We start from the raw sequence: 12,802 nt of genomic DNA, 5'->3' as shown, positions 1-12,802 counted from the left end.
GAACTTGAAAGCTTGCGATACTGCCTGATACGGAACTCCTTGCGCTCCTCTTCACTTCTCCCTAAGGAGATTTTCATGCGTTCCGGGATGGGTTGGGGCGTGTTTGATCTTCTTGCAGGTATTCAGACAGAGAGGCAGTGTGGTGCTGGGTGGACCGTGCACACTGCAGGAGCTGTGGCTCCCGTGTTGGAGGAGCTGTTGTTGTATTTAGCAGGCGGTATGGGTGGTCGTCATGCAAAGTTGCTGAGCACTTATTTGTATAGTTGTTGTTGTGCAGCTGGGCGGACTGATTTCCGGTGTTGTTGTTATTGCTTTGATAGGGGTGGTGGGTGGAGAGCAGCTTCCGACAGAGTTTCCATTGGTCATCACTCTCTGCACAGTTCGATCTCGCTCTCTGATCCGCGTTCCCGTTGGACTTGAGCCTGGAGCACCCTTAAGAGCCTGAGACGTTGTCGCTGCTGGTGGTCGTTGCTGCTGCAGCCGCTACTGTTGCGCGGCGCTGCCTGCTACCATGCTGCTGCTGCTGCACCACCGTGACGGCCATTGCCCCTGCGTGCTCTTCGCATGCGACGGAGGCTCAGGCGAGTCTCGATCTTGCTGTCGAGACCCACGAGATGGTGGTGTGGGCGTTGGTGGCTTGGTGGTGCTGGTGCCGATGGTGCTGCGCTGCCGCTGCTGCCTTGTTCACTGCTCTTGCGTACCATTTCTGGGGATTTTGAAGTGGGAAGGTGGCACGGCAAGGACAGCAGAACAGGCGATGCAAGCCGCGAGCACTCGGGAGAGTGAGGAGACACGGCGGTTTTGGAGCACGGGTTTTTGGACCTGCGTACCTCTTCACACTCTGCATTGATGATCGGCTGCTGAGCACCATGGCCTGGGCCTCGCGGTTGTGAGAAGCTTCGCCAGAAGGGTGAGTGGAAGAGGCCACGGTTATGGGGCTCGGTGATCCACCAGATGTGTGGCGAGAGCCTATCCCACTGCTTGGGGGAGTTTCCTGTAATCCCAGTTGTTGGGACTGCGTGGGCGCTTGCCGCGACTGCACGGAGGCTGTCTAGCTCGGCGTGGTGGCGGGGGTGCCCTCCTGCTCCACCTTGAATTAGGTAAGGCGGCGGTGGGCTCAACCACTGGACCACTTCCTCCGCCCGGATCTGGAGGTCGAGGGACTAAAGCTGCTGCGGTAACTGCTGCTGCTGTTGGCCCTTCAAGCCATTTTGGGTTACCACAGGTGAGATGCCCCGCTGGAGGCGGTGGCGCTTTATCGCCGGCGGGCGGTTCATTAAGGCCGGCGATCGTCGTTTCACGTACGCCTGGCTGGTGGGCGTCACTGGCGGTGGAGGCGCAGCCGCACTGGAGGCCGGTGGGATTACATCTGGCGGCGGTGCCGGTGGTGCCACCTCACTTGAAGCCCCTCGGTGACAGGGAAAATCCACGCATTTCCGCCAGGATTTCCTCCCGTCCCTCGCCCTCGGCTGGTGGGTATGGTGCGAATGGGAGGGCTGTCCGACCCGGGAACTACCGGATCAGGAGCCGGACTGCAAAGCCTAGTAATGATTGCTCGCCGTGTCCCTCTCGATGCTCGGTTTCACGGATCGTTTATTCGGCATCAAAGCCGTCATCATCTTTTGGCACACGACCCATCGCCATCGACCCCACCAACGCCCACTCCAGATACGGACATGGAAACGGATCCGGGCTGACCTACAATGGCAGGGGGCGGTGGGATGACCACGTCCGGCGAAGGAGACGCCGAGGGTGGAGGTTCCATCGGCGGCTTGGCGTGGTGATAGTCCGGAGTAAGTGCATCGTTGCGTCCGTTGGCCGCCGTATATCGCAGAGGTGTGTAATTCTGGAAGCAATCGAGTAAAGAGGAAAGTGAGTAAAATTATTAATAATTTGTAATAATTCAATATGAAATGTTATCTATGTACATATATTAAGATATTAAAAACAAAGAGTGGCAACCCCCTAAAAATTCTTTTCACGGTGTCCATTTGCGATCAACATTCCTGCACTGGAAGAAATTACCTGCTCTTTTGCTGTATACTTATTTATGTGTTTGTATCGAAAACTAAACAAAAGACGTGCATACAAAAACAAAAACAAAAGAACAGCCAAAGGCGAATCGAAGGCTAAAACAAAAGACCGAAGAAATGAGGCGACCAAAGCAACGAAATCAAATTCTTAGCCATCGTCGTGAAATTCCCTAAAAGTCAAGCGCAGGCAATAGGAGCGAGTGGGAAAGAGCAAACGAAAGAGGCGATTGGGGAGTACAAAAAAGGGGGGGGAGAGGGAAGAAGAAGAGCCGGCTGCCAGATGCGCTCCAAAACACAAGAACAAATACACTTGCAGCGAAGGTTGCCCTTGCCTCCGTCTCGCTCCCACTTATTTGTCTGCGTCGCCTTGTTCTTTGGGGCCTCCCTTTTCATTTCCTTGTCAGCTACCCGTTTTACGCGTTCTTTTGATACCTCTGCTCCCTCCGTCTGTTCTCTCCCTCCCCACCAACAATCGTTTGCCCTTTTTGTGACTGATCCTCGAATTTTATGACTTTGAATGCCACACTCTCTCTGGCTCTCTTTAATCTAGAGATGGCAGCGTGATGGGAACTTTTATGCGATATGGGAACTCAAGTTCTTCAGGTTTTTAAGATTTATCTTGCTTTTGTAATTAATTCAGAATCTTCTTGTAGAGAAGAAATTCTTAAATGAAATATTTATTTAATGGCAGTCAAACCTTTTCCAGAGGGTCATGCTAAATACTGAGTAATTACTGCATAAGTAGGAAGCTTAACACAACAAATAATATTCATTAAATCACTTAACTTGTACTTTATTGCAATTAAAATAAATTAATACTCTGTCGCTTAATAAGATAAATAATCGTTTAAAATTCTAATATATTCAGACCTGTTCCACGTCTGGCAGGAATTTACGTAGGTGTTTTAAATGAAATACTGCCTTTTCAGTAAAGAATGTTTTTTTTAATTAAAGATTAAGCTTTTGTCCTCTTTTTTTATGCCTTTATAAGACTTTTTTGGTGAATGATTTTTGTTATAACTTTTCTTAAAATACATATTTTATGATGCTAAATTGCTCGCATTTTATTCGGGAATCATTGTGGGGAATTTCACCCATTCTACATGTCGCGATTTGAATGGGCATCAAATTAAACTCAAGGACGCGAACCAAGCGAAGCCCGACAAAGACCCCCCAGCAGACTGTGCGTCGCCTTTGAGGGGCTCCCAATGCCCCATTCTTCCTCGCAGTTTTTTACATGAAAAGCCAATTTACGGCAAATTAGCGAAAAGCCAATGGGCTCACTAAATCAGCAAGTGCAACAAGACCAAGAAAAGTGTCGCCCACGCAAATTGGCATTGCTGAATTTTCAAATAAAATAAATTGGATTTATCGGGGTACTTGGGGGTGAAGAGAACGAGCGACGTAGAATTGCCGAAACACTTTCGCTAATCCACTTAAGCTTCTTTGCTTTGCGGTCGACAATGCAATTTGCAAGGCGATTACGCTGAAGACAAGGTCAAAGGTATTTTCGGATTACACAAGACCAGATATTCTTGAACTGAAAGATTCAATGGTTTATTTTACTTCACTGTTAAACTTTGTGCATTGTTAAGTAAAACAAGGAACTTTTAATAAGTTGTATCTCATAAACGTTACCCAAAATCTACTAAAAACTAAACTGCATTAGTTTAGCGCTGATAATTATAAAAGTATACCAGGTGTCCCTGTAGCAAGGTGTTACGACCACGAAATTCCTCTAAAATTGCAATGCCAAAATTTAAATATATCAAAATTTAAAATTCTTGGCAAATAGCAATTATCTGTGTACAAAGTGAGTACAGGGAAGACAAGCTAACATGACCATATGATAAAATATTAAATTGTATTTCATATTCAAGGATGCCCCAATAATTTGAGTATAAACTTTGATGTTTCTTTCTAAGTGAAGGCCAATACTGGGCGGGGAATATCTCCCACCGATCAGACCATAGAAGCATTATATAGATATAGCCAAACATTCTGAAGCACGCCGACTTTTGTTTGTGTTTGTGCTGGTGGGGCTGTGCGTGTGTGTCTGTTTGTCTTTTGTTATTATTAGAGGCAACACATTCTTTTTCGGCGATTGCTGCTGCTGATACATATTGGATATGGCTGTACAGATACGATATAGTATGTGAACACACTCATACATATATTCGGGTGAAAATTCCGAGAAAAATAGCTAAAGCACTGAGCGCGAGAATAAAGAAAATCGAGCGAAAGCGACCCACCGACAGGTTCAACAAAATTTTCGCACGAAAATCGCGCAAATTAGTTGAAAATTGCACCCCAAGGAATTCCATTTCGCTCGAAATCAAATGTGTCCCCCATAAAATGTTTACAGTGCCAGCTGAGAGCGTTTTGATACCCTGTATTAATCGCAAATGCTTTTATAGATTATGTTAATAAAAAATCTAACAATTAATAGTTCCAATTAGTGAGGGTCATTTCCCAGACATCTTTATTAACTAAACTTATTGCACCCACTGTGCCCACACTCTAGATAAATAGCCAACTTCGCACCGAATCTAAAATTGGGATTACATGTGTTCGGGCCAAAACAGCACCAAATATGTCACAGATTATATGGATGGAATGGACCCTGAAATGGTATTGTCAGAGCTCGGACCTCCCTCTCCGCCAAATCGATTGCTTCGTTTTGTTTACTAATTTATTTATGGATTATTTTAATTTTTATTGTAATGGCATTTGGCTCACTGTTAAATGCGTTGGCGTCTAGCGGCTTGTTTATTCGTTTTTATTCGCTGCCTTTTTGGCGTTTGGATTCCAATTTATTATCAGCGTTTGTTATTTTAATTAATTTCTCTGCATACTTGTGGCCCAACCATTTTTGATATGGATATTTATAGCAGGAGCAGAGTGAGTTTACAAAATCGATTTATGGGTAGCTAACCGGCTAAAATGTGGCTAAAAAAGAAGTTTTTTTTACAATACTTTAGCTTTAAGTTTTCTGTGATTTTGAAATTCGATTTTAACAGTTCTGGTTCTGCCTATTTTTCAGTTTTTACTAATACAACCTGTTATGAATTTATACGTAAAGTCGGCTTCCGAATGATCTTTCAAAGGGTATCAGCTCGCCTGAGTGGCAAGCGACTGTGTGGGCGTGAACATGGCCGCTGAAAGTGTTGATCGGACCGTACATAAATTTCGCATATTTATTTATCGTCTATCGTTTATCGCTCTGACATGCTCTGCCCACATATGGACGAAAACCCCCCGATCCCGATCCCAGTATTCCAACATATGAGCCATATATGAGCAGATTATGGGTTTCTGGTATTTAGCGCTCAGCATGACCAATTAGCCGGGCCATTGTGCTTCAAAGCTCGCAGGCAGGCTGGCTGGCAGGCGTAGGCCGAAAAGCCAGGCGAAAGTTGGCCAAAACCGAAGACTGAAAACCCCAACAAAAAGCCAAAGAGTCTCTGTGCCAATGCCAATGGCAAATGGCACAGCAATTGCAGCATTAAATTGGCCTGTCCAAACTGGCCGCAGTCATAACAATTAGCCAGCTCCAAAGCATATATTTTATGGCCGAAAACCTGAGCACGCCCATCGCCGGGATTAAGAGAAATCTCCCCTTCGTTCCCCTTCTTTCGTTCGACTTTGGAATTTCTTTGGCCTGATCCTCGAATCCGAATCCAAAGAGCCCGGAACATAATTTACAGTCGCAGCAAACAGTAGCTGGCAAGTGGAGATCGTAAAACTTTAAATTGATGACCCGTCAGATAATATTTAAGAATTTTTATGTCCTCCTCCTCTGCCCTGGCTTGTCTCAAAACTCCTTGCCGCAGCCTTTTCGCATTCGCATTTTTAAAGCCCGTTTCAGAACTTTAGGCTTTGCAGCGATTGAAATCTTTAATAGCGGCTTAAAAAAGAAATGCTGACAGGAGAGCAGTCATCGAGATGGGTTGGCCATCAAAAGTAGCCAGTTATGGGATGTGTTAACTTATTGAAAAGAAACATACTCTCCAAGAACATATAAATAAATAGCCATAAACACGTCATTTCACTGGGCTACTCCTCAGAGCGCTATTATCTTTTTTATAGATTTGCATTCTGATGGGTTATTACGCCGTTTAGTTTATGGAACAAGGAAACAGTTATTGGCAAGGAATGCTGATTAGATGGAGTTTCGGTAAGGCCGTGATATAATTAACTAGTTCTCATGGTCTATGTTCCATTACTAAAAGGATATATACTTAAACTCGTTACTTCCTTAATTCTGATTAAGTGAGAAATAAAACAGGAAATTCCCTTTACTGCACAATCATTTCCTTACACCTTCGTTACGCACTGTATCTAACTGACTAACTGACTTGAGAGTTTAACTGTAGAGAGAGCAACCAGTTAATAAATGATTATGGCCAGTTGCTTGGCTAATTGAGGAGATGGTGCTGAAATCGTTAACCGATCCTGCAAGACCATCGCGACCATTAGTCATTGGCCCCCTTCCCGCCCATCGTTTGGGGAATTTTCGGCATTCATTGAAATCAATAGCAACCCACTCATCAATTGGCTTGGAATATATATTCCGATCTGATCGGTTGAGTTCGAGGTGACGTTCAATGCCAAGAATCCAGGGCGATCGCTATTACGCACACTTCGCTACTGTAGATCATCTCGTGTGTGTGCTCTCATTCCTCTCTTTCTACACGGAGAAAAACTTTCAGAGTTCCTAAAACGATGCCGAGGTATATATTTTAACTCATCACAATGAGAACGATCGTCAAGTTGCTTTTCTCTCTGTGCACACTTTCTGTCGTCCCTTCTTTCCGCTGGTCACTTTGTCTGCCAGCCCTCTCGCCACCCATCCACCCACTCGCATGGCAGAAGGTCAATTGCATTTCTCGCTTGCCAGTTCATTAATTTCGCCCCCCTTCGGCTGCCTCACGACAAGTTAAATATGCTCGTCTAGATCTTTTTCTTCTGACCAGGCTAATTGCCAACTCCTGTTGCCGTTGCTGCCACAGCTGACCAACCACCCACCTCTGACCTTGTTCGAACTCGCGCGCAGGTGAAAAATCCGCGGCTCGTGCCAGTTTCTAAAAAAATGTCTGACGTTATTTTCTAAGCTAGAGAGAATTTTTGGCATTAATGTATTTCTGAATACACATACTATATTTCTTAGAAGATACCAGTATTAGTCTGTATCTGTATTAGTTCTTACCATATCTTTACTATTCTTCATTCTTTTAAAAAACATAAATTCAGTTTCGTAAACAAGAAACACTTAAAGATTGACCATAAAAGACATAAAATCAAGAGTTACTAGTTAGCCACACTTTCCCAGTCCGTCTTAAAAATCGCCCACGCTCTAGAGAAAATCTGGGGAAATGGTCATTGCTAGAGGTCTTGTGGCTTGCATTTTATCTGGTTGTTAGTTTTTATTAGTTGTCGTGTCTCTTTTGTGTCTTGGTTGTGCATCATTTTTGTCGACCGACTATAAAAAAGTTGTGATAAGCGTTTTTAATGGCATAACTTCCACGCGACAGCCAAGACGATCTTAAGTAGAATGAGACGCGGCTGAGCCGGCCAAACTGAGATGAGTTGAGTGGCATGGAGAGCTAAACGGTTTATTTAAATTCTTTGAGCCTGTTCAACAGCTTGAACTGACCACTTTAAGGGTGAGTCAAAGCATGGAAATTCTTATAGCTTTTCTATATTTGGAAGAAAAACAAAGGGAAAACTGACAATGATTATGAAGTAGAACGTTTTGTTATTTCAGGAGATTTGTCTTCAGCAAAACACTTTTCTAGCGAAGTATGGTTCATCTTTTAGTCAATAAAAACTTCCAAAACATGTTTTTTATAATGGCAAACAACATCTTTTTGACCAAAAAGTTGACAGATCTTGTTTTCAGTTTGTACCATATGAAATACTTTTTAGCTGGTTTCAAAGATTCTTCTTTAAAATCAGCCCATTTCATCATTTGATAAAATCTACGATCTGAATCAGACGAACTAAAGGGAATTCATGCAAATTTATACCACATTTGTTTTCATTTCGCTGTTTTTTTTTTTTTTGAAATCAATGAACAGAAATACTGCGTGTATCGACAGATAATTCGTAGTACTGAGCTGTAAATCTGTTCGTATTTAGAATGAAGATTCCCTGAATGAGATGCAGATCTTCTTCTCTAACTGAAAACCAATGCAATTTACTTTCTGCTCTTCTTACCTGATTATTCCCTATGGTTATTTTGTACTTCCAGATCGGGTTAGGTCCTGGTTGATGCTCTCGAGGGCTTCCGTCATGTATTATCATTAGGGCGACCCCTTCCCTTTTGCTCGCTGGATGCATGATGCTGCTTCTTCGCCCTGTAGGGTATTGCTTTGTCAGCTATAGCACAAAGAGATGCTCGACTGACCGTGATTACACGCACAGACACACACACACCAGGGTAACAGCAGTAGGGTTTTGATTTAAACAAATATTTCTGCGGCTTTTGCCTTTTCTTGGTATTATTATTTCATTGGATGTGTTTGGAGTATAAAATACACGTAAATTGATAGAATTATGCTACCTCGATTTGTGATTTGTTTTATTTTATTTTGTTTTGTTAGGTTGGGCTGAGTTGAGCTAAGTTGGGTTGAGCTGAACAACGGAGTTTAGTATTTCCTCAGCAGGGCACTTTGCATTCTTGATTGTTTGTGGAACTCTTATAATGAACTACTTAGTGGGGTCGTCGGACATGCGAAGGTTACGATGCTTTTATTATCTCCGATCTCGATAGTTGTTGCTCTCAATAAAGATAAATGTGTTTGCACCTCTTTCTCGCTGTCATGGGCTTCTGCTTTGTTTGTGTCGGATTATTTATCACTCGCGCCGGAATTCTTCCACTTCACATTTGCATTATAACAAAACCTCTCAAAGCCGCCCGGACATTCATTTCGCATGTGAAGGCGTCTACTCATTTTATTTCGAGTTCGATTTCCGAATCTGAATCTGAATCCGACTTTTTATTGCTCTGTACTTCTCTTTGTACTTCTCTGCTTTGATACCAGATTCGGCGCTGGCCGCAGACGAATTCAATTCGAAGATATAGTTGGCAGATCCGAACAAAGGAAGTCCCCAGGCGAGATATAAATAATCTCATTTGAATATTTTAAATATCAAAATATGTTGGTTGATTCTTAATTTGATTTGATTCTCGGCCTCAAGGAATTTCTAATTGATCCTACGCACGAATCGATGGCGGCCAACTTGGAGCTGAATGGAGCAAGAGGCGGGGGGATTCCATGAGAAAATTGATCAAACTGAAAATTGTCACTGCTGTATGTGCGAAAAACAAGGTTTCGGTCGCGTTTTTATTCGCCAAAGCAAAGTGACCCATTCGTGCCTACACACAGAAGTAGGCTGGTTCAGACAGCCTAAAAACCAATTAGAGGCGACTCTTTGTATTTAAGAAAGCACTTTAGCTGGTCTCCAAAAGCTAGTACAAATGGAACAATCAAATTCATAGTAATCAGTAAAGGTATATGACTAAAGAGTACTCTACCCCGTTCCAACTCCCAACTCATCAGTCAAAAGTCCAAATATAAACACTATCAGGCCCGTTGATGGGGTTTGTTGGCCCATTCGGGAGTGCCAGCGACGTGGAGTCGACTGAATATCGGGGGTTGGGAAGAGCTGCTGGAAAAATCCACACTCATTGTCCGTAATGACCATCGTAGCTTGTGGAGGAAGTGCTTTTTGTGTGCATGATTTTCACGCCTCTTGCCTGTGATTTACAGGGTTCGCACTGGCCCGAGTTGCAACCGATCGAGGCAAAAACAAAGTGGGGAATTCAGGTGGCTGCCGGGGTGCCCATAAATTATGCTCTTATTGTCATGTTTTAGGGCCTGGGGAAATGTAAAAAAAATCCCCACACCAAAAAGGCAGCAACAGCGCAACAGCAACGCAAATACAAACCCATTTTTATGGACGAACCATTAGTTCCACACTACATTAGGGGATCGGGGCGGAAGGTGAGTGGCGTGCGAGCCTTTGTGCACCTGACTATGAAATAGCCATCGACAGATAGATATGTAAACAAACACCAGGAATTTCGCCGAATGTGTGCCGGGTGCAAATGAGGAAGGAAACGCAACGAACACGGGGGAGTGTGGCAATGATCGACGCTTGTGATACCCTGCTAAATTACACAGACAAGATAGCTAAACAGATATTAACTAGAAACTAAATGCTTCTGTGTTTGGATGACTCATATAAAGACAGTTGTTTATAGTGAAGAAATGTGATAAAGTAACCCAATCCTTTCCTTATTTTTGATTATAAATTACTTGTTGATTTCAAGTGAAGTTCTGAGGGAAGCAGGTTTAAAGGAAATTCTTGGAAAATGATTGGCAGAAGCCCCCTGCAAAGTTAGTTTTAGATCCCGGAAAATATCAGGAAATCATAATGCCCCCAAAACAGCTTTGCTTTCATATTGATGGCTGCATAATAACCGATTCCGCAATGTAGCCATAAAGTTGGCACAAATAGTTGGACATTCCTGGCAGCACTCGCGTACATATCAAGTGGATAGAAACGAACGTGGCATATCCAGCAGAGATAATGAACCATAGACATCTGACAACATTCAAATGACTCTGTGCCTTGATCTGCAAAGAGCCTTTGATTGCTAACTTGTAAGATTCACTCGAACATAAAAAGCCAGCAGCAACTAAAATGGCACGGCTAAATGAGTTTTAATTATTCTGTTGACAAAAGTTGTTTCTTTTACTTTTAATTCTATTCTATTAACTTTGGCGAGGAATGGAATTTTGCCGGGGTTGTGTAACGAGACATAGATGATAACAAGGAAACATATAGATCTTGGGTGGAGTAAACATCTCCATTTACGCCGTCGAGGGTGTCAACAGAGATATTCCCTGGTATAACATATACATATACATATATATATAACTATATATGTGCTGCCTGTACTCCCACCATTATTTTGTTTTGAGGTGCAGGTTGTGGGAAATTTCGCATTCCACGCATACCCCACCCGGTATTTTGCGCAAATAAACACACGAAGTGACCTTGCATAACAACTTTCTCAATATTCAAATGTAATCCAATAACTGATTCATATGCAATCTCTGCCTCTGTCCTTTATCCACTTTCCCTGCTCATCACTATCTGGCGAATCATTTTGATTTGATTACCGTTAATCAGCGGCCAGCTATCGGAATTTTAATTGTTTAATTGCGTCCAAGTTGTGCCTCCACATAAAGCCTGAGTGCCGCCAGCAACATCTAGACTGTATCTAAATGACTTTTATTTTTCTTTTTCATACGCAAATTTCGTATTAGCATTAATTGAGACACTTTATTAATAGTATCAAAACAGAGCACCAGGGCTTTTCAGTTGACCACTTTATAAATCTTCAAAATCTAATATTCAAATTAATCAATGGAAAATTTAAAATACGTGTGAGGGAAAGCTATGCTTAACACTAACTTTTTTATGGTAAAAGATATAGAATGCATTACAATTATCTTTTAAGGTTGTGCTCGTCCTTTCCCGGCGTTTAGTTCCTAAGATAAATTCTCCTAATAACTTTCCGCAAACGAGGGTTTAATGTTATATTGTCAAGATTGTTGTTTATTTTGACACTTGGTAAAAATTTGTTTGTAAATACTCTTGACTTTACTAGGTAAACAGGGGTTTTTATTAATAGTTATCTATCTAACAAGGTTAACGGTTTTGAAAGTCTACCAACTTATTTGGTTCAACCTCTCTTTAAATGGTAGCAACATAATTCCTATCCCGATATATAACTATAACTTCAGATCGACTCCCTAACTATGCCCCACTTATCAACAGATAGATTTCGTTATAGTAAAGAACCAAAGATCCCCGAATCGGAGAGGAATGGCGAGGCATCCGAAAGGAGAGCGAGTGCGAGAGTGAGTAAGGAGGGCGAAAAGGGGAATCTGGGGAGGAGAGAGAATCTCACTGCAGGGCTTGGCCTCTCGACTACACACACACACACACACAGGAAGCAGCAGAAAAGTGTTACATTGTAATCCAGGGCAGAAGAATAAAAATGAGTATTAGGTTGCCCAGGTGTACAAAAATGCGCCTTTGACAGCAAAGAAGGAAGAGGGCAGGAAAAGGGGAGGTGGCAGACGGAAAAAAGAGGGCAGAGGACGGCGGCTGCTGCCTGTTTTGTTTGCTTTTGCTCTCTGTTTTTTCGTTTTCACCACTTTCTCATCCTTTTCTCAACCCTGAACACTCACACTTACAGAGGCGTGTTCAATGTGCGCGGCTAGGGGTCGGAAAGGGGCTGGGGGCAAGGAACGGCGGGGGAGGGAAATTGAAAGCAAAGCAAGAAAAACGAACTAAAATTACAGCACTAGTCGTCGACGTCACGCTCTGACTACATTGCAATTGAACATTAGCGAGGGATAGGCGGGGAAAATTCCAGCGGGTTGTGGGTTATTTTTTAGGGAGGCTGCTGATCAACGGACACTCCACCACTTTCTCTAAGAAATACTATGGATTTCTGATATTAAAAATGGTTTTTGAATTCTAAATGTTTTCGATACCCCAATCAGAAATATCCTCTTTTTAATGGTTTTTAAATATGAAATAAATAAAATATAATGTATAAAGATGATTATATTATCCGATAATGTCTACTTTAATATTTTTTCGAAGCCCCCTTTTTGCAGGGTAAATTTCTATTGTCGCCCCCAAATCTCATGACCTTCTTCTTCCTTTCTTGTTTCATCGAT

The 12,802-nt window shown here is 42.7% G+C and overlaps 1 pseudogene; it reads right to left on the bottom strand.

Annotated features, from left to right (window-relative positions):
* Window positions 1-21: 21 nt before the first annotated feature.
* Window positions 22-9,743, bottom strand: LOC121530278 (annotated as a pseudogene).
* Window positions 9,744-12,802: the final 3,059 nt, after the last annotated feature.

Source organism: Drosophila eugracilis, unplaced genomic scaffold (genome assembly GCF_018153835.1).
Source record: "Drosophila eugracilis isolate 14026-0451.02 unplaced genomic scaffold, ASM1815383v1 contig_1247, whole genome shotgun sequence".
Taxonomy (NCBI): domain Eukaryota; kingdom Metazoa; phylum Arthropoda; class Insecta; order Diptera; family Drosophilidae; genus Drosophila; species Drosophila eugracilis.
This window is presented reverse-complemented; position numbering and strand designations above follow the sequence as displayed.